The 22235-nt window shown below is 35.9% G+C and overlaps 1 protein-coding gene across 1 annotated transcript in view; it reads left to right on the top strand.

The window, feature by feature from the left end:
- Positions 1-375: 375 nt before the first annotated feature.
- LOC138707534 (uncharacterized) overlaps positions 376-22235 on the top strand; it is a 145103-nt gene continuing 123243 nt past the window's right edge. Inside the window, exon 1 of the mRNA XM_069837071.1 lies at positions 376-710. The gene's annotated coding sequence lies outside the window, so the exon portion shown is untranslated. The remainder of the gene's footprint in view (positions 711-22235) is intronic.

Consider the following 22235-nt stretch of genomic DNA (forward strand, 5'->3'; position numbering starts at 1 on the left):
ACGTCCTATTTTAATTATGTAATTACTTTATATGTATATCCGACAGGTGCAGCGGAGTGCACGAGTACGGCTAGTAATAATAATAATAATAATAATAATAATAATAATAATAATAATAATAATAATAATAATAATAATAATAATAATAATAATATCCCATTTATACTCCGCCATTCCTGTAACTTTAATTTTAAGAGGGAAATAAAGTGAAGATTTTTAATATAAGTAACAATTTATGATTAGTTAAGCTTTGTCATGGTTTTAATAATAGTGACGAGCGATGTGACAGAAAATTACGCTAGTTAGCTGAAATAACATTGTTTCGTTGGTCAACCTGTTAACAGAGAGCGGGAGCGACCGTTAACGCTATTCAACGAGGCTCAAAGCGGTCGTTTCAGGAGAGGCTGCACGATACAGAATCCAAGCGAGCAAGAGCGATCAGTGTTGCGGAAGATGTATCAAGTCGAGGTCGTAACGGGGCAAGGCGCGCTAGGAGCTGAAGTTCTGTATATGTGGATGTGATTACTAATGAAAATCAATTAGCATTGCTAAGAAGTGTTATGTACTTTTACCCGTGTGTTTTTGTTGTGTGTGAATACTGGTAACAGTGAATGTGTTTGAAGTAAAATGAAAGTGAATGACGTTGGTTGACTAGTTCCTCACCTAGCTTGGATTAATAAATACGCGTTGAGCTTCGAACCAAATTCCAGGTGAGAAGTTTTTCTTTTCTCTCTTCTCTCTCTGTCTTGAGAGGAATGTTAGGAGAGCCGACGGCCACGTAGTTAACAGAGAAGCCACTTGACTGCATGCCACATTCTCCTCAGCTCAGTATCTTGAGATGAAATGCGATTATTCGCTTCATGTACAATATTCAGTATTGTTGACAACCAACCATGATAGTTTAGCACATAATTTTATTACCATGAATAAGTCATTTTCAATTTTTATAGTACCTCTGAAATAACACTAATTTTTTAATGTCATGTTGACATACGAGATAATGTAGGTCTTTTGACACCTAAAACAATATTCTTACAATACTTTTACTAGACTGGCAGCTTTCCGATGTAATTTATTTATATTCTACATAATGATATACAAGATTGCAATTCATCGCTACGTTTATTTCAGTTACTATCTAGCAAATTCAACAGCCTATAATGTTGAATATATTATAAAGTTAATCTTCCTTTATTTGGGTCCCTTTATTTTCCATTATATTAACGGAGTTACTTTTAAATCAACATTGTATAGCCTAGTGTATAGCCTACAAAGGCAGAAGTTAATCACATCCAGGTGTACACAAATCTCAGGTCCTGGTGCCTAAAAGTCTTATGTGGATTCCTGAATTTTTTTTATCGAATTCAACATTTTGTAATGCTGCCTTTTCTTTTCTGTCGCTACGACTAATACATAATGTTGACAAAAGTGTAGGCTAAGTGTAAAAAAATGTAAAATGAAATGTAGCCTATAGACAACATTCCTACATGTGTATCTCGTAAACATTTGTCTTTTATTCGTGCATAAATATGTAGCATTAAAATATGTAATTGAATAAAATCCGGGCTCTACTAATCAGACTTCAGATTTATGCTTGATTGAGGGAAGGATATTAGAAATAATATTAATAGGATGCCAACCATCTTCAGTATTATAGGCCTACTCATGCATTCAGTATCTCTTTCATAGCTGGATGGTAGCACATTAGCCTCCCAAGAAAATGATCCGTATTCGGTTTATTATTATTATTATTATTATTATTATTATTATTATTATTATTATTATTATTATTATTATTATTATATCTTTGCAATTCGAATCTGCGTTGTTCGGAATAAAATTGTATGTTTCTTAAATACATTTTTTGAAAATTATGTAGCCCTAAAAGGGTTGTTTTTGGGTCTCCATTCAATATGAACACCAATGATCTTTGTTGTCAGCGACTTCTTGTAGTGGGAAGGGATACACTAATTTTTCATATATTGTAAGACTTAACAATTATACGGACTAGAACAATAATTTATAAATTTATATCTATGACGTAGCCTATGACTAGCGTTGTCACTATGTATCTACTCTATAATGAATGAATGACGGAATTTCGGACAAACTATTTAAAACGTTTGAGCTAAATAACATAATCATAAATTCAATTTACAAAGTGTAGTTAAAGCTCGTAGTCTATTTCGTATTTTTTACAAATTGAATTATTGTATAATCACAGTCTACTATATATAGTCACGAAGCTTGAGTTTTGAGGGTGCTAGAAACAATAGACTGTGATGGTACCATTTTGCATTGCCTGTAATGAGGCGATATTAGCGATCCTAGTGGTGAGCAACTATCTAATGTTTGCATATTTACTACGTATTGAGCTTCGCGACTGTATATACTAGACTGTGGCATAATGTTAATAATAAAAACGTTAAGGATGGAATAGCAAGTAAAATAAATTGAAAGAAAATATGTATAAAACGGTTACGTAAACTTAATTATAGATTCTTTGGAATAATTTTTATAACTAAGAACAAAAGAGAAAATATAACTCGTTAACATTTTTATCCTCAAGAGGCTCTAACATCCAAAATGTACGAGATCATAATCTTAGCCAATACACCACCAAGTGCAGAGAAAATTATTCAATAAGGAAGTCTATTAGTCTACTCTATGTTCAAGTAAAATTTGCATCATCACTTCATAGTAATTTTTATCGTCTATTTGATTAAAATGTTATCATTTAAGTACCGGTAGGCCTATATGCATTATTGTTATATTCTATAGGGATCGAATTTAATAGGAGACGTCCTTTTACCAAAGTTAAAATCTTATAGAGCGTAAAAACAAACTACTGTTGGTAACAACAGTAGCAGCAACAAAATTCATCATCAAAAACGGGTCGCTCAGAATCACAGCGATGCAGTGTCAGTCAAATGAGAGATTGTTTTAGTACACCAACAGTGTTTTTGTTTTGGGTAGATCAGTAAATTGTCATAGTTACAAGACACAATGTGGGCAAAATATTACGATAATGAAATACAATTCTTAATATCACGTGAAACTAAATACAAACATAAGAAATATCGAGCAATAAGCTCGGTAACTTTTGTTTGTACCGGCAAGTAATCAATAACCATACCACTGAGCTACGACACTGTTAAATAACAAGCCTTTTGCTAAAGATATTTCTACGCGGTGAACATCGCGGGCACCTGGAAAATTTTTCGTTGTTAAATTCGTTTATTTGGAAACTTCGTGAGTTCTATTACTCGTATTAACCACACATAGAAAAAGATTACGGCAGAACAGGATTAGGTTCGTTCTAAAGGAGTGGGAGGGAAAGCAGTGAGTGGAATTAAAGATAGTATGAGGCAACAGTTCAGTACGGCTGCCATGAAGACTTTTCTAAGCCGGCAATTTTTTTTGTCATGCCTGTACATGAAAAGAATACTGTTTGTGCAATAGTCCTGCCTACGTGTATATAAAAAACACACACACCGTGTGAATGTGTGAATGATGGTTCAATAACAACTACGCTTCAGCCGCCAAATTATGACGGGCAGTCTTTCGAATCGCGTGGCGATCACGTGAACATTACCTTCCTGCAACCCGATTTGATCCCGTCCACCTGCTCAAAGCAGTCGTTCACGAGATGTGGACTTGTTCGAGTCAGCGCAGTCCACGGACGGTTACCAATTTCTTTGAAATTCGAGTCTGAATCTGCTGCATTAAAGGCCAGTTCCCAATAAACTGGGAACGAAAATATTTTTTAAGGAAATGTATTTAAATGTGACCATTCACAATTAACGAGGAGCCTGCCGGAGCTCGGGAACTGAAACGGAGAGTTGGCTAAAGGCTGGTTCACAATAAACCGGGAACGAGAACCAGAATGAAAACGAGAAGCAGAAGACGTGAATATGAAAAATTTTTTATTTACAATAAACCGAGAACGTAGACGACTATGCATATCGATATGTATGTCAATAACGATATGCAAAGTCGATATTACGCATTCTGATGTTATTTGTGTATAATTGACCAATGGCGTTCTCTCATGAGTACAAGGCAGCCAACATAAACACAGGTTAACCAACTTCGAAATTTCAACTGAAACATTTCATTAGGTACGGTACTATAAACATGCCCATGCATCTTTATTATCACAACCTATTTTAAGTCTATCATAACGTAAAATATTTAGAGAAGAAACATTTGGAATAGAACAAAAATGAAAACAACAGTAGTTATTGAATTGAAGCGTGAATATGTAGTGTGTAATACAACGAATACAGTAATAAAATATGATTCGCTTCTGATCGGTGTTCAAAGATGCAGCTTTTGAAAGCCACGTATTCTCCTTCATTTTGTCATCTTTATACGAGGCTTGCCTCTTATCGTAAACGTGAGGATTTTCCTCAACACTTAATATTAGAATCTCATCAAATGAAACTTGCTCCATGATGCACAGCACAGAACAAAATAATGCATAGGTTATGTCACGGTCTTCTTGCTACAAAATATACGACGACAAAATAGCTTTTAGATGGCAATAGAATGAATCTAGTGGGCTGTGATCGGAAACGTGAATGCCAAAATTTAAACTTGGCCAACTCTCCGTTCCCGATCCCGGGCTCCGGCAAGCTTTTCGTTAATTGTGAATGCTCACATTTAAATGTACACATTTTAACAATTTTACCGTTTTCGTTTTCGTTCCGATTCTCGTTTCCGGTTTATTGTGAACCAGCCTTTACTCCACAGCGGTGGACAGTTTTGGTTCTCCTGCTTTGATTAAAGTGACGAATTATGGTAGCCTAGACCTACTTTACTCACATTCATAATAATAAACTTGTGTACATCCGCGCTCCAGGTGTAAGGGTTTCATCGTGCAATCACTTGCATTTTATCATGTTTTTCAGGAAACATTTTTAATTTGTTCTAAACTAATTATTCGTCTTTATCTATCAGCCTTTTATATCCTTGTACCGATATCGGACGGGATTTTTAAATAGGTACAGTAAAAACCTCGTTAAGCCGGACTAATTGGGACATTACTAAAATACTTTCAATCACTTATCATAATTCACTGCTCTCTTAAATTGATTGAGCATATTGGGAATTAAAGAAACGAAGCTGTGTTGGAAAGAGTGGATGAAGAAAGAATGATCTGAAACTCATTATATTAGAGGAAAAGGAATTAGCTGGGTCACTGGTTGAGAAGAAACTGCCTCTGAAGGATATACTGAAAAGAATGGTAAACGGGAGGAGAGTTCGGGGCAGAAGAAGATATCAGATGATAGACACATTAAGATATATGGATCGTATGAGGAGACAAAGAAATGATACTCGGGAGGAAATTAAACACGCAATAAATATGGGAAATGCCTATTATTATTCGGTTGAGAAGCTTTTATCATCTAGTCTGCTGTCAAAAAATCTGAAAGTTAGAATTTATAAAACAGTTATATTACCGGTTGTTCTTTACGGTTGTGAAACTTGGACTCTCACTTTGAGAGAGGAACAGAGGCTAAGGTTGTTTGAGAATAAGGTGCTTAGGAAAATGTTTGGAGCTAAGAAGGATGAAGTTACAGGAGAATGGAGAAAGTTACACAAAACAGAAATGCACGCATTGTATTCTTCACCTGACATCATTAGGAACATTAAATCCAGACGTTTGAGATGGGCAGGGTATGTAGCACGTATGGGCGAATCCAGAACTGCATATAGAGTGTTAGTTGGGAGGCCGGAGGGAAAAAGACCTTTAGGGAGGCCGAGACGTAGATGGGAAGACAATATTAAAATTGATTTGAGGGAGGTGGGATATGATGATAGAGAATGGATTAATTTTGCTCAGGATAGAGACCAATGGCGTGCTTATGTGAGGGTGGCAATGAACCTCCGGGTTCCTTAAGAGCCAGTAAGTAAGTAAGTAAGTATGAGGAGACAAAGAGGAAGGCAGAAAATAGGAAAGACTAGTGAATGCTGGGTTTGCAGTGAAAGATCTGCCCTTAGGCAGAACACTATGAATGAATGAATTGGAAATTAACGCAATGTCTTTCACAAAACACGCTATGAAATGTTTCATACAAAACAATTTTTTTCTGGAAAAGGATGCAAGAACGAGCAAGATTGTATTAAACTTTTTTATTTGAACTATCTCGAAGAATAACCTTTTGAACTTAACATTACTTACTGTTCGCAATGTATTGAGTGAACAGCATTTCTCAAACTATGGTCCGCGGACCACCTGTGGTCCTCGAGGTTTGCCCTTGTGGTCCTTCAAAAAAGAAAGAAGAAAAAAATAAAATTCAAGCGAATTGCGTATCACACTATAGCTTAAAATCTCAGAGTTTGGAAATGACACAATGGCAATCGAATTTCACTTTTTCTCCCAGTACTGACATTTTATGAAATTTATTACCCTATCCGTCCATCGACTTCCCACTCTACGCACAGCAACAAAAGAGAGAATTAAAACACTATATATGTGGTGTTTCTCGACATATTTTCCTTGCACATCTGGCGCCGCGCCTGTAACCCAGTCAGGGACCATCCGAATTCATAACAAAGGACCAAAGTAGCGAACCTTAATTCAATTTTAAAATATAAGTATACTGGTATTAAAATATGCTACGAAAATGATAAATTTGCTTTCGAAGGGAACAAGAGCAAGGTGGTCCGCGGAACTGTTCTCACTTTAAAAAGTGGTCCCCACTTCAAAAGAAGTTTGAGAAACGCTGGAGTAGAACATAATGTGTGCTAATAAACATACAATATATATATATATATATATATGAGTAGGTTAATATCAAAGACGGACATCTGTCATCTCTATAGTTTTGATCTAGAGGCAATTTTTTTATTCACAGTGTTCTTTGTAATATTTAACACAATTTATTTCATAAATGTAGAGTTAGAGTTTGCATATGGTTTCACTATAACTGGAAAAAGCATGAAAAATTGTATAAAAACCACAGCTATCTAAATTTCGATTGAGGTCAGATGTCCGTCTTTGATATTAAGCTACTCATATATATAACACAGTTGTATGAGCACTTTACATACAACTGTGTCATATATATTGTATGTTTATTATCTAACCCATGAACATTGTTTTAATTGACCTTACATGTGTGAGTTAAGTAATGTATGCTATTTGCACAGCCAGTTTATTCTGTAACACAGTTTTAAGTAGATAGGCTATAAAGAATTACAGTCCATACCATGAACACATTTCCTTAACGACATCAGTGTGCAAAGTTAAATTGAATTTATGAAAAGATTATATAAGCATAGAAGGTCACATCCATAAGAAACTGACAGTGGCTTGTCCTTAATATGGAAGCAATGTGTGCTGGAAGGTATGCGGGTTGAGGTGGGACTGGCGAAAACCGGTCCGGCTCTTAGGCACGCTTACATTGGCAAAGATGCGCCTGTCATCCGCCCACCCATGTATGCTCGACTTGACGTTTGCTTGCTGGAATTTGTTATTTCATGGTTGCGTACGCAATTGAATAATTTCGTTACAAATGTCTACTGTCATCCAAAGTTATGTGAGCTGTCCATTTTTGTGAAATGAAGAGGCAGTGTTGCGTTGTTGCAATAGTGATTTCGAATTTTGACGGAAATATGCATTCTTAGTTCTGAAAAGAAGAATTTTGTTCTTAGTCTTCTTTTTTGGCAGTCCAAAAAACTCCCAATCGTGACGCGAACAGCCCATGAAGGGCCAATGCCTACCAGCCGGCTACCGGTTTCGCGTTCACACGCCTTAGCAGAAGTGAACGATCATTGACCAGGACAGAGGTATATGTGTTCAGAACGATTATCCCCACAGCAGTTATTAGCAGAGCTAGAAACTTAGTACAGTAGTATACTCCATTTTATCCATTTTATTGCAGTTCGGTGGCTCCTTTGAACACCCACTTACAGATTTATGACTTCCTACACAAACACCTCTGACAATTCCATCCTGTCCCCTCGTTCCAACATTGCACAGTTGCCACAATCCTGGTGACCCTCGAAATGAGACAGTGAGACTGACGGGATTCTTGGAATTCGGAAAAGATGCGTCAACTCTGCCTCCACGTAGATTTGACGGGAGCGTGTCAATTCTTTTGAACGAGGGTTGTGATTCGTTACTGACAGGAGAAGACAAGATTTCCGTCACAGTAAGGAAGACATTTATTTATGACAGCCAATTAGTAGGGAGCAGTAGAAGGTCTGTCGGCAAAGTCTTTCCTATGAAACTGCACTCCATGAAATATCGCCCTACGCAGGGTAAGACCAGCCAGATGCGACATCGTCAACACATCAGAACAGCTACTCATAGAAATAGGAAGGTCCAGTGGAAAGGAAAACAAACTCGTTCTCAAGGCAATATTCCCGTTTCCGGAAAAGAGAGTTCTATGGGACATTCGTAAGTTATATAATTATGTTTATGTACAACTACACAAATTGTTACATACATATAGACTGACATTGATACAGTATTGCTCTTTATATACTTGCATCATTTACACCTATAAAATATAATACAGGCTGTAACATTTACTGAAATGATGCGAGCGTCGTTAGATAAACCATAATTTAAATTTAAAGTGCAGTAGTGACAAAAAAAACCGGGCCGACCCTTGTAGCCGATTTCGGAGCATTGTTCACAGTGACAGCACAATAGACTGGTAACTAAGACTTTCGTGGTTCGAATCCTGCCTGGAAAGGAAACTTTTTTTTGTTCCTTATTCAAATTTATTCCCAATACTTTTCGATTACAGCGATATTTTACTACTTAATTAACTTATTATTCCCAGAACATGAATTTTACGAACTTATTTTCTAATGGCTTTCGAAATGGGCTACGTCAGCAGTCGAAACTACAACAATTTCAATAGATTACTCGCTATCTTGTGACTGCGGGCGTGGCATGCGCAGTGGCTCATTTCGGGGACTGATTATTCCGTCGGTCCGGTTTTTTTGCCACTACTGTACATAGCAATCAGTCAAAGGAATATAACTGTGAACAGTAGGGCCCTAATATTCGCAACACGATGAAGAAACTAAATGGTTGCAAAATACGTCAAGCAATTCATGCTGTCTTTTTTTTTTTTTTTTTTTTTTTTTTAAGAAAATAGTTTCCAGGATTTTTTCTATCTTTGTTTTTATTATTAAACATTTACCACACAGCGTTTCATTTATATTATTTTAAATTATTTTGCGATAAAAATGCCTTTTCGTCATGAGTGAATTGTTAACGAGGTACGCCTACTGTTTGCGAATGAGTTTTAGCAGAAAGCAAATGGTAGTCAAATGATTTCTACATGGTATTGCATAATATGATACTTGAGCCTAGTATCAAAGTCGGTCAAGAGCCATTTTCATTGTTTGTCAGTTACTTACTTACAAATGGCTTTTAAGGAACCCGCAGGTTCATTGCCGCTCTCACATAAGCCTGCCATCGGTCCCTATCCTGTGCAAGATTAATCCAGTCTCTATCATCATATCCCACCTCCCTCAAATCCATTTTAATATTATCCTCCCATCTACGTCTCAGGATCCCCAAAAGTCTTTTTCCTTCCGGTCTTCCAACTAACACTCTATATGCATTTCCGCATTTGCCCATACGTGCTACATGCCCTGCCATCTCAATTATTTGTCAGTAGAGCCATGTTTTTGTTTCGTTACGTTAACTTCTAGTATAAGATACCTATATTGGTAACCTTATTAACAAAATAATTCAGATCTTCACTTTAAAATATTAGTTTAAACCATTTTAAAATATACCTAAAACTGACATCCACTTTTGAAACTGAGATTGACTTTTGTCTGTTTTTGAAACAAGCGAAGAAAGTCACAACCCAGAATCAGGATAATTTTGGGAAAATCCTATGGAAGTAATGATTTTATTCTGAAACTAAAATTTAACTGGAAAATTACAAAATTAAATTTAGAATGTTAATTCTATTCATTTCTTTAGTCCTTATTGCAGTGCAATTCTGAACCGATAACATGTGGCTCATATAAAGAGTGTTCAAAACAATGACATTCATTATGAGTAGACTTCAGAGTTCGGATCCCAGTAGGAGAGATACAGGCTAACTGCTAGCGGAGTCTTGGACGCAAGTGGGAAAGGGATAGGCTAGGACTTGTTTAATTTTTACATCTATCGGATCTATCATTTGCGCTGTCTGTCAAGGTCTGGTTGGGGGTTTCGTACGTACTAGCACTGAAGCTGGAGGAGTTGGGAGAACGTGAAGTCACTGTGATGTTGAAAACGAAATTCAGTTGGAAAACATTTTTAAATGTACGTTATTAATATTATTCCACGAAGAAAAACCCCTACAAGATATATATATATATATATATATATATATATATTGAAGAGACGAAATGCGTCACAATTGCTGGCAAAAAAAAAATACAGCCTTGTGAATTAAAAATCTATAATGATATGATTTCGAAGCATTTATTGTATGTAGCATTTAAATTAAAATTAAAAGATATACTGTATGTAGAATATGCTATTTAAATTACTATCCTATTTTTGACTGATATATTTTAATTATCTTATGATTTGATGATATGTCATTTTAATTCATGTTATGCTTCGTTTACGCTCTTATTATGAAGTTAACCTAGAAAACTTCCATTTTAGCTTCTTACTAATATTAAATTCATACTAAATACAATACTCGATTTAGTTTCATTTGAAGTATAATATTACTTTTCTTTTTTTGGAAATAATATATAAAGCTACTGTATGCTCAATTTTCACCCCAGAACACGAGTTTTACTCATACAGGGGTTATATTTATATTTAAGAATATATTGTTATCTAAAAGTTGTTTCTTTAATATTAATCTTTATTTCAAGATAAGTTTTCCCTCAACACATTAAGAGCAAATGCTGGGTGACTTTCGTCGCTGGGCCCTGGACTCATTTCGCTGGTATTATCACCTTTTCATCTCATTTAGACGCTAGATAACCGTAGCAGTTGATAAAGTGTCGTGAAATAACCCAATTATAAAAGACAAGTTTATTTCTGTGACTAATACTCTATTACTGTATTTATACCTCTTATTTTCCGTATAGTGTAATTAATGTACATTTACAAATGCATGTTCTGATAATCTGATAATAAATTATTATTATTATTATTACTACTACTACTACTACTACTACTACTACTACTACTACTACTACTACTACAAAGTACCTTTGTAAATAGTATTACTCTAAATAACTTTGTAGACGTAAAAAATGTAATTTTTCTACACCTGAGAAACTATAATATAGGCCTATTGTACAGGGACATCATTTTATTTTTACTTGCATTTTTATTGTACCTGCATTTCTGAATGTACTTCACTCCCACCACTTCACTAATGTCCTTGCTCCCGTCAGACACACAAACTTACGGCTGCTGTTGCATTCGAAATCTTCAAGCAGTGAAGTAAACACTGCAGTGTATAGTGTGTTTCAGAAATATGGTTGCGTTTTCTATAGAAGAAAGAACCTATATTAATAATATCGTACTAAAAAATTATATTCAAGAAACGATAAATTCAATTTCAGAGAATATGCTTCAAAATGTTTTTAATAATATGCGTAAAGAATTGAAGCCTGCATTGTAATGAACGGCAACCATTTTCAGCAACTTGTTTAAAAATTCAGATTAGCTTATTTTGAATTGAGGTGGCTAGAAGCAAAGGAATGCTAGTGACATTTGTAATAACATGAGTTAAGTGCATCCAGTGTAATCTAAAGTATCTAAAATTTTAGTGGCAACGGTATATTTTAATCGCATCACATATTAAAATTTAAATAAAAGTTTAACCGATTTTACGAAAGCTTAAATATTTAAACCCCATTTTCTCAAAAGAAACTTAAGTGCACTTACAGTCCTTTACTTATGACCCCCTCAATTTAAGTGCACTCTCTATATTGTATGTTAACATCAATAATTAATACGCTAAATAAAGTAGACATTACATAACGAACATAGCCACCTGAAAAGTTGAGTTTTTGAAAAAAAAAATGTTACTACTCTACTGTATTTTGATAAATTCCGTAAAAGTGGTGATCAAACTGAAAATCGTAATATCGTATTTCCCTACAACATAAATGGATATACTACTTTTCTCTCCTCCTATACCTAGTAAAATGATTTGTTTACATATTGCACTAGAAACATCAAACTCCTGTAATGGAAGGGGGCAACAGTGTTTCCGAGTATAGCCAGGTTAATGTTAAAAATGTTTGTAAAAATAAAGTGATGTCCCTGTATTTTATCCAACATAATGTTTACGTTTGCCCTTCAAGCGAAGGTTTATTACTTCTTTTCTCTTGCTGGACCTGTATTACGTATTGCGACAACTCCATTCGACTGGCATGGTATGTGTATGGGGGAGTTGCCAGTTGCTTTGTAAACACTGTTCTATCCTGTGTGCACTTATGAGATACTGTGCTTCAACTTCGAACTCTTTGTGAGTGTCTACATTTTTATCAGAACTCTGGATTACAGTACTGCACCACTGACGACAGGAGCTTTGCTTCCACTCACTTTCGAAGTGTTTACTTCCATTAATAAATTCTGAACATCCGCTAATGTCTCTGGATTTACATTTACCCCCATTTTAATTGGTGAAGGATTCATTTTGAATCGTTTTTATTGGGCACATTTCTATTGTTTAGGATTAAATTTACATTTTCTAGACAGTTAATCCGTACTCTCCAATGTATTGAGCTACATAATGAACTTAAGCTACACCAAAATTCTTACTGTATTTTAATAAAATTTCAAAATAAAAGAGAACGTAATCATTAAAACATGCAAACTCGTCAGAATGTAAACATTAACTGGTAGCCATGACAGTTTTAAGGAATTTCCAGCAATCTAATTAGCTGAAATGAAACGAACTATGTAGGCTATGTATAATCTTTTCGCTGTAAGAAAAATCCTAATGTAAACAATAGCATGTGACTGAAGTGAGGCTTCATTGGCCGCTGTTTGGCGCCATAGATTCTCAGAACGTGTTCCCGCCTACTGTTGTACATTCTGTTTCAGGTTAAACATTTCCCGTTCCTCGTCAAGTAGGCCTAACCTCACTACTATGCATTTGTTTGCTTAGGAAACATTTACTTTATAATTACTGCAATTAAATTATTTTTAAGTCTTATGTCTTCACAGTGGACAGTTGAGGATACAGAAGCCATACTTCAGTACCATGTGCTTACGTGACCAACTACGAGCTCAAGTGACGCCAGCTTGTTACAAGAACAGACTCTCTCGGTATTACTGTTGGTGTTTATCCGCGTTCATAGTACATAACAAAATATAAAAGTAGTTTTTCTTTTACATAGCGTTTTACACATGAGTGAAGTTAAATGTTTCATCGTATTTAATAACTAGAATTCAATTTTTTATTTTCAAATAATACAAGATTGAGGTTTCCATATAGAACTATATTTTCCTGCGTCGTGTGAGTGTTTCGACTGGGAGCCAATACTTCGCACGAAAACATGACGACCTTCCCTCATCGCCTTCACCAGTTAACTGCTGGCACGCGCAAGGGATAAACCCTTAGCCGAGTTGCCAATTCTTGAAGTCATTGTGATTTGCGAACGTTTTTCAAACTGTGTTCCGTGAAACCGCGATTTTCAGAAAGACTATATTATCTTTGTAAATATACCTTAATTTATAATTACTAAAACAAAATTAGTATAAAAATGAACAAACTTATTTTAAAAACACTTTATATTTATATTTTCACTAACATATTTTGCCTAAATAAACAAAAAAAATGCAGACTTCTATAATAAGTGTTAAATTCTCATGTTATTGAAGTTCCAGAATTTTATACTTAATTAAGAATGTTGCGCTGGTAAAATTTTCTGAAACTGTGATCATTGAATAGTTATAGAATTTATAGTACAAAAGAGTAAAGTAAGATTTTATCAGCTTCGCCTTGGGTGATAATTTCCACGAACGCATAAAATCTGTTTACTCTAGTATGCTATACAATATTTTATTCATTACTGGTATGTAAATTTAATTTTAAATTATAGGGCTTTTTTTGTACTGTGTTGTTGGCGAAGAAGTTTATATATATTCGTTTTACTATTGCTAATATGTTGGTTGTCATGTAGAGTGATTTAAAAACATTTAATTCACTGCTGTGAGTTAGAAAACTTTTAAGCACTGCTGTGAATAATGTCATTATTTAGGTTGCTAAGAACGGTGTTGCTGTTGGCGATATCTCTTTCGCGTACTGTTCACATTCTGTTCGGCGAAGTAAATGACGTATAAAATCGTCTATCTTACCGAATTCTGTTTTAATTTGTTTATTTTCTCTTTAGTTGGTGAACCGTAATTCTTAATTTCTATGCCCATATATCCAACTCCGCCGGTTGCGTCCGATGTTAAGTGATTAAGATTTATACTTATTAAACTGCCTGAACTTTCGATTACTTTATGGATAGAATTTCTAACGTTAGGCACAATTTTAACACTTTGTTTTCTTAGCTACGCTCCTCTGCAAATAAGATATTCTGTTTTCTTCGACGGTGTTATTTGTTGTTCTTGTCGTGATCTTCAGGTGTATCAGGAGGCCTGGCTGCGGATCATCTGCTCCAACAGTCATTAATCATGACCGGAATAAATGAGACATATTGAAGCGCACAACGGTATAAAACAACACGTCGACAAAGACACTGAGAATGGGTGAAACCCAACAGGTAGAGGCAATGACTACTAGATTTGGCAATGCTGGGATCTATTGTATTTCTGCCACGCGGCTAGGGGTTGAGTAGAGGATGGGGGTTTATGAGAGATTACCAATTCCAAGAAGAGAGGCCGTCATGTTTCCGAGCCAACCATATGACAGCAACGTGCTTACGTTTACATTAGGATTTTTCTTACAGCGAAAACAGTATAGTTGTCTGATTATGAAAGTAATAACATATTATTTCAACGTTCACAAAACCAGGCAAATATCAGTTTGTGAAATAAATGTATCACAGATTTTGAAAGAGCGCGAAAAATGCTATGATTCTTAACTAAATGTCGATAAAAATGTATGTTCGTCTTTGATATCATGCTCCTCACTTCTTAAAATGAAATGTAAAACTGAAATAAAATGTTGTATTCTTGCAAACAGTATTATCCCACTTATAAGAAAGGAAGCAGTTTTTCACTCGAAATGAATGCGAAAGCTGTAATTAATGCAGATTTGTTGATCTTAGATGATGTGCAGTGATGCATAATTTAGTCTGTCTTGCCTTGTTATAAGCTGGATTATTATTCACGAGGAAAACTTGTACCTTGTAACAGAACTGGAGGTCAGCATTTTCACGACTTTAGCTACAGGCACACACTTTCAAGGCGATTATAATTAACGTGCAATAACCCACTCAACCAGGAGAACGCAGGCATGTTCGCACGCCTTTGCTCTGAACTAGTTACAGTTGAAACATTTCCAATTAAGCCGAACATGGCCAGAAACTATTTTTAAAAAGATATTTCACAACAGTATGCACGTACGTAATATGGTGGCATATTTTCGATCAATAAACTAATAATAGCTAACCAGAACTTCTCAAATCGGACGCTTCTATCAAGATAATCAAAAGAAAATTCTACAAGACTTCGATTAGGCCTAGACTTGTCTATTCGCTAAGGGCCACCGACATAGCTCAGTCGCTAAGGTTGCTATTCATAGACATTTCGCTAGCCCGGGCTACGAGCGTGCTAAATAGGATTCATATCATATCATATCGCTGACAATGGTTTATGAATACGAAAAACGTTAGTTCGCTGATCATCCACCGAAAGCCCGCGCTAAGAATGTCTATGAATACGGCCGTAATGCTTTTGCGTGCCGATCCGGAGTTGCGCTCGGACACGGGTTCGATCCCCGCTGGGGCTGATTACCTGGTTGGGTTTTTCCGAGGTTTTCCCCAACCGTAAGGCGAATGTCAGGTAATCTATGGAAAATTCTCGCCCTCATGTCGCCAAATATCATCTCGTTATCACAAATCTCATCGACGCTAAATTTTATTTTATTTATTTTTATTTAATAATAATAATAATAATAATAATAATAATAATAATAATAATACTTACTTATTGGCTTTTAAGGAACCCGGAGGTTCATTGCCGCCCTCACATAAGCCCGCCATTGATCCCTATCCTGAGCAAGATTAATCCAGTCTCTATCATCATATCCCACCTCCCTCAAATCCATTTTAATATTATCTTCCCATCTACGTCTCGGCCTCCCCAAAGGTCTTTTTCCCGCCGGCCTCCCAACTAACAAATAATAATAATAATAATAATAATAATAATAATAATAATAATAATACTAATAATAATAACAACAACATATAGTCTACATAAAAACGCTACATGAAATTACCCCAAAAGAACAAAGCTCGTGTTCGGAGACAGTTCCATTTTGATATAAAAGACTTGAAAATGACATAAAATTGTACATGATTCACAAACAGCTGTTTTTTCTAAATTAAAATTTAAGTGTCTCATATGACAGTATTACACAAAAATAAGTGAATGGGTAAAGTTTCTACACATCATACGTAACATTTAATGGAGATTCTATATGGTTGTGAAGCTTGGACTCTCACTTTGAGAGAGGAACAGAGATTAAGGGTGTTTGAGAATAAGGTTCTTAGGAAAATATTTGGGGCTAAGAGGGATGAAGTTACAGGAGAATGGAGAAAGTTACACAACGCAGAGCTGCACTCATTGTATTCTTCACCTGACATAATTAGGAACATTAAATCCAGACGCTTGAAATGGGCAGGGCATGTAGCACATATGGGCGAATCCAGAAATGCATATAGAGTGTTAGTTGGGAGGCCGGCGGGAAAAAGACCTTTAGGGAGGCCGAGACGTAGATGGGAAGATAATATTAAAATGGATTTGAGGGAGGTGGGATATGATGGTAGAGACTGGATTAATGTTGCTCAGGATAGGGATCAATGGCGGGCTTATGTGAGGGCGGCAATGAACCTCCGGGTTCCTTAAAAGCCAATAAGTAAGTAAGTAAGTGCCATTAAAAAATAGTTTACTGTCACACTCTGTATACCTGAATAACTTTTTTTTCCCGAATACTGGTATCATATTTTATGGTTTATCTGCAACAGCTTTTGTATAAAACTTTATTTTGTAACATTAAAATGTGTGAGGTTATGAGTAATAGCCCATACTTTTTGAACACTCTGTATACATTTCGAGAAGTGAAGAGGACAATGCCATGACCCACTTGCAAAAACCATAGCAGCGAAAGGGGTACAGCGGTCAACGATGGAGAAACTAGTTGCGTTAGTTATGGGAAAACATTACACGGGGGGGGGGGGGATTTTTCCAAAACTAAATTTTATTTTATTTTAGTTTGTATCAACTACTAGGTTAATTAGCGTCGATGAGATTGGTGATAGCGAGATGATATTTGGCGACATGAGGCCGAGGATTCGCATTGCATTCACATTACGGTTGGGGAAAACCTCTGAAAAAACCCAACCAGGTAATCAGCCCAAGCGGAGATCGAACCCGCGCCCGGACGCAACTTCAGACCGGCAGGCAAGCTCCTTAACCGACTGAGCCACGCCGGTGGCTCCCGAAACTAAAAAACAGATTTGTGTAGAATCAATTAATTTAGTGATGATCATCTTGTACAGCGTCACAATCATTTAAAGCCATATTATGAGCTAGATTTGCGTTTTGGACCACTTTGGGAGAAAACAGCTCTAGCCTATAATAAACCTGAAAACCTAACCTTCAGAAGTCAAACTCTGAGGTCGAACCTGGAACTTCCTCAGTACAAATCTTGAACTCTTCTATTCCTTCGTACCTGTCGTCTCGCTTCACTTACCTTTCTTCCCACCACAATCTGAACACACGCTCTCGCCATGAAACAATAATAATTAATAACAATACCATCCCATCGCACCTCCTCATACTCATCCTCTTTCACTATAGCCCTGCCAAGACTCTGGAATTCGTTACCTGCTAGCATCAGGGGCTGTCGAAATAAAATTCAATTCAAACGCAAACTTACTAGGCACTTGGTCAGTAATTGAGACTCGTTCGGACATGGTTTCTTGTAAATAGTTCTCTTAATCTATCACAAAATATTTCAATATCCGGTAATTTCATCACTATAGAATTTTGTTATTGTAGGTTTAATTTGTAATTCAGTAAATACAAAAATATTCTTTGTTCTTAATTTCTATGATAAAATGTCTAGCTTTCATTAATTAGGTATTCTTGTCGTACTTTAATTTTTATTGTAATTATAATTGTAAATTTAATATTAATTGTAATTTTATTGTTCATGTTATAGTTGTAATCCCCTGGTAGAGGGGCAGAGAAGGCCTGACGGCCTTATTTCTACCAGGTTAAGTAAATAAATAAATACTAAATACAAAACAGCGCATAGACCCTTAAGAAAGTTCCGATTTCGTTTTGTCCTGTTTGCAAGACACCAAGGAACCTCAACGACGAACACTGCTAAGAGATGGAACGAAATTCACACTCCGTCGTCCATGTGAACACGTGTTTCATTTTCAGTGATCATCCGACGCATCAGACCACGCCAACAGCACGATCTTTCACTTAACGGTAACTATCCCAGGCTCTTCGTTCGAGGCACTTCATTTGTTCTGCATTATGGCAGGACTCAATTGCTGTCAATAACAATACAAGTTGTATTTAATCTCAAACCATTACAGGAAAGATATTGCCAATGGAATTAAATTGTTAAGGAAAAAACATGTTATACTAAGTTTGTTTGAAAGATACAGACATTATTTGTATTATTTTTTACTGAAAAAGATGTTAGTGCAAACACTCGTGATGCCATACTTCGGTTACTGTGATATTCTGTTTACTGACCTAAGCGTTACTTTGTCGCAGAGACTGCAACGTGTTCATAATATGTGCGTCCGTTTCGTCTGCAATATTCGCCGGGCTGATCACGTAACACCATCGCTCGAAATGTTATCCCGGCTCCGTTTAGAACAGCGTTTCTCAAACTTTTTTGAAGTTGGGACCACTTTCTTAAGTCAGAACAGTTTCGTGGACCACCTTACTCTTGTTCCCTTCGAAAACAAATTTATCTTTTTTGTAGCATATTTTAAAACCAGTACACTTATATTTTAAAATAGAATTAATTAATTATAATACTTTTGTAATTATATTTTTTAGCCAATCACAAGTAACTTATTCTGTATATTGTTGATTCATCGCTTGCCTATTAGCAGTTAGTTGTTTGAAATCCTTCGTATGTGGTACACGCTAGTAGTTGTCCATGTCTCTGTTAAATAGTGCCCATTATAAATAATGGAAAACTGGCTTCGATCCGGATCTTTGAAAAGAAAGGAACACGATGATACGCTTCGTTTAGGCAGTGCTTATAGTTCAGAAGCTGTGTGTGAAGAAATATATTAATTATAGTGCCATTAAAGAAATATCTAGTCCTACTAGTAGCTATTCAAAGAAAAAAATACTTTCGTAAATATGACAAGAGTTATATGAAAAACTCGCGAAATTGAAACGGTTCTTAGAGACGAAACACACAAGTGTAAAAAGTAAACCGGTTGGATTTTCAAATAGGCGGAGTCAAAAATTTTTTATATCGTTATCTGGAAAAACAAATAAAAAATTAATTGGTGTACGACGTACAGTACGTGCCCATTTCATGGGTGTTGACAAAACTATTAAGAAAGTCATCAGTACATGAAAAGGTTCGGTACTTTAGTCCTCTGTTATGAATTCGGGTGGTCCCTGGTTGAGTTACAGGCCCGGCACCAGATATGCAGGGAAAAGATGGCGAGAAACGCCATGTTTATAGTGCTTTAAATACCTCTTTTGTTGTTGAGAGTAGAGTGGGAAGTGGGTAGACGGGTAGAATAAGAAATTTCATAACATGTTAGTAGAAAAAGCGAAAGGCGATTGCCATGTGTAATTTCCAAAGTCTGAGATTTTCAGCTATAGTGTGATACGCAATTCGTTTGAACTTTATTTTTTCTGTATTTTGAAGGACCACAAGGACAGAACTCGAGGACCACAGATGGTCCGCGGACCATAGTTTGAGAAACACTGGTTTAAGTGATTCTAGAAAAATCCACTGTCTTTCCCTCCTCTTTCATATATTTCATTTCTACACTACTGTCTATCTCGCATTACGTTTTCAAAATGTATCCACCCACCATAATCTAGACACACGATCACAACACTCCTTAGTAGTATCCATTTTCTCCCACCGAACATCCTCATATTCATGTTCTTTCACTGTGGCTGTTCCTCGACTTTGGAATTTCCTACGGAATAATGTTAGAAGTTGTTAGACATCAAACGAATGTAAGAATAGACTAAGGAAATATTTTTCAAATAATTGTCGTTACCAATAGTAATTGTTTCAATTTTTAATGGTTATGTATAGTACAGGATAGATTTCTAAATTACCTCATTATTATTGGTATTATTTTGCTTATGTCACAGCGGACTATAATGTGGCGAAGGTGACAGTAGTCGTAAATTACGCATCATTAGCTTTCAGGAATGGGACTTATTGCATTTTGTTCTAATTTGGGGAAAGCGGGACTGTTCATGTGCCCTGCGTAGATGCATGGTCGCCGCTGCGCTGAAGACATTTTTCCAGTCCGTACCAGAAATCGAACCGCATAATTTGTAGCTTAATTTGTTGATATAATCTGTAGTAGGCCTACTTCAGGCACAAATCAGAGCGAAGACAATGAATGGATATTACCAGGGACTTATTGTTCTTACTGTGATGATGTATAATTGAGATAGGGAGATCAAAAACCCGCTAACTTCAATTTTTGACAATATTGAGTTACGGGTTGGATGATGCTTTTTAGTTCGTCCCGCATGCGTGGAAGGCAAGAATACACTAATATCGACATTCATCTGTATTCTGTGGGCTGTTTTAAAACTCGTGGAAGTCAGAACTCCACTTACTCCATGGAATAAGAGTGTTTTTTTCCCGGTAGGTGGCAACACTATCGCTCAATCAGCTGAGTAAAGTGATACGATACTGTATTCAGAATGTCACAAAAATCTATGAAATCCGTGTAAGTAAGAATGTTAAAGCACAATATCGAGTCGATTAACTTCCAGAAACCCAATACAGATGCATCATTCCCCAGTCAACTAAAGTACAATTCAGCATTGCCATTGAAAGAAGAAAGCAAAAGGTCTTGCAAAATTTAATGCAGTTTATTTCTGAGGAAAGTAGAATGAATTACCAAACTCTGTTTGCGGACAGTTATAATCTAGAATCTAGATGCACAGCAAGAACATGAGAGTGAGAAAAAAAAAACAGAATCTGTAACATGAATGAGACTGTGTTAACATTTTAATATTGTTTGTGGTTTTATTTGTGTATTTTTATGTGCTTTATGGTAATTTGTGATTTTCTGTCTCATATTTGAAATTAAAAAAATGTAGCAATGTTAATCTTAATAATAACCTTCCATTTTCTCGTATATTCCAATGTTTCATAAGGGAATTATGATATACTTATCTTTTTTTCTTCACATGGCTTATATTTATTCACTTTTCTTAATTCATACACTGTGGAAGTCAGAAAACCACTAACTCCAGCTGTGTTTATTTCAAATTGTAGCGTAAGATAATGTAAAAATTTAGGTTTTGAAGTATTTAATTGATAAAGAATGTAGCTTTACACAATATTAATAGATAAATGTATAATATTTAAAGTTAGTAAGAGAAATAGTAAGTTTTTTCTCCCTCCTGTAAAATTTGGTTTATTGGAGTTAGGGAGTTTTTGAATTCCCTGTCTCAATTAGATATTTTAAATTGTCCACTTTGAGCCTGGAAGAGACTTTTCTTGACCTTGGGTTTCGTTCCGTGAACTGATGACCGTTACTTAAAATACACCGGCCTCCTCTTCCTGACACAATAGCGTTTTTGAACTGCATACCGGAAGTAGGTAAGGGAGTCGCATCCACCTGCTCTGTGTTCATACGTTAGATATAGAACCATCTTCCTGTTCCTGAATCCTCTCTCTCTTTTTCCGTTAAACCAAGGGTGACCAAATTAAGCAGTGGAATGCATCTGTGTAGTGGACAGAGTTTTTCTCTCGCATTGCACTCCTTCCCTCCTGCCGTACCTATTTATCCATCTTGTGCTTCATACCATTCTTATTCTTTGGTATGCAGTTCCATATCGAGGGTTGGCCGAA

This window comes from Periplaneta americana, chromosome 1 (assembly GCF_040183065.1).
Source record: "Periplaneta americana isolate PAMFEO1 chromosome 1, P.americana_PAMFEO1_priV1, whole genome shotgun sequence".
NCBI lineage: Eukaryota > Metazoa > Arthropoda > Insecta > Blattodea > Blattidae > Periplaneta > Periplaneta americana.